The sequence below is a fragment of the Eurytemora carolleeae genome, unplaced genomic scaffold, assembly GCF_000591075.1.
Source record: "Eurytemora carolleeae unplaced genomic scaffold, Eaff_2.0 scaffold205, whole genome shotgun sequence".
Classification (NCBI taxonomy): domain Eukaryota; kingdom Metazoa; phylum Arthropoda; class Copepoda; order Calanoida; family Temoridae; genus Eurytemora; species Eurytemora carolleeae.
Genome location: NW_019396096.1, coordinates 53,591 through 55,220, shown reverse-complemented (window position 1 = coordinate 55,220; position 1,630 = coordinate 53,591).

The window sequence follows — 1,630 nt, the reverse complement described above, 5'->3', positions numbered from 1 at the left end:
TTGTCGGACATAAAACTGAATTGACACTTGTGACCTCAGAATATACCTTAATGTATGTTGCCATCTATTGTACTAGAATCTATTTGGACAGGATGTACTTCGCTGTAGTTAGTATTACATGAGGGTGTATGTATATATTTTAAACTTTTAACTCCAATATTAGTATCGGACAGCATACATGCACTCTATAGTTCGATTTATTTAAAAATGAAGGTATAGCATCTGATCTAAATCCAGTTTACAAAGCCTGCCATCTACTGTAATCGATTTAAATGATATTTTTCAATTTGATTGATTCAATATTAAATTGCTTCACCTGGTGGACGTCAATATTAAAAAAACTGATAAAAAAGTTATTTCAATGGATAATAATCATGTTCAATTATGGCATTACAGGGAAGCAACGGATACTCTCTCTCTCTGCTACTGTGGTAAGCGTGTATATTAATATAATGATAACAAAGATCGCTGCGAAGATTTACACTCAACATGCATCACCTTTAGAAAATATATTCGTTAAGTCATGACAATTGTCAACCCCTCTCCTTTAATATCTTTCCAAGCATACCCACCCTAAACAAATTAAGGTATAAATTGCAAGTAAAAGAATTTAGGTTTTGACACAAACTCATTTTTTAAACACTATATCTTTGCAACCTGATCGATCGCGTAAACCTTAGATCTTAATTTAAACTGAGACTATTCAGTTCAGTAGAATTCATAAATAGTTTGAAATATCTCAGGTCTTATATAGAGATTAGAATATCAGAGTTTGCGGCAAAAACTCAATTTGTTTGTTGACTAAAGTAGTGCTAAATAGCAGGACATTTGCTTCTAATACAATTTGTTTGTTGACTAAAGTAGTGCTAAATAGCAGGACATTTGCTTCTAATACAATTTGTTTGTTGACTAAAGTAGTGCTAAATAGCAGGACATTTGCTTCTCATACAATTTGTTTGTTGACTAAAGTAGTGCTAAATAGCAGGACATTTGCTTCTAATACAATTTGTTTGTTGACTAAAGTAGTGCTAAATAGCAGGACATTTGCCTCTAATACAATTTGTTTGTTGACTAAAGTAGTGCTAAATAGTAGGACATTTGCCTCTAATACAATTTGTTTGTTGACTAAAGTAGTGCTAAATAACAGGACATTTGCTTCTCATACAATTTGTTTGTTGACTAAAGTAGTGCTAAATAACAGGACATTTGCCTCTAATACAATTTTCTATTTTCTATATTTTTTTATTGGTTTTGTAAAACTTTGACTAAGGTATCTTATCGGACCTATCAAGGATAACTCATCAAAGTTTGAAATATTAAAAGTATAATACACCAGGTTTCTATGATATCAGAGCCAAAAACTTTAGAATGGTGGATATCGAGATTAATGCTTGATCTTCTCTTTTTCTTAATCTCCAGATTAAATAATGCTTGTTCTCCTCTTGTTATAAATCTCCCGATTAATTTACTAATCTGGATTAAGGTTTCAGCTCAGGATTCAAAACTTAGGGTTTGATGAGGCAACTTTGTGAAGTTTTTCACGCAATTAGTCTGAGATATACCAAAAAGTATGCAAACATTTGCTTGCGATTTAACTAATCCTAAACACTTACTTAGTTTTATTTTATAT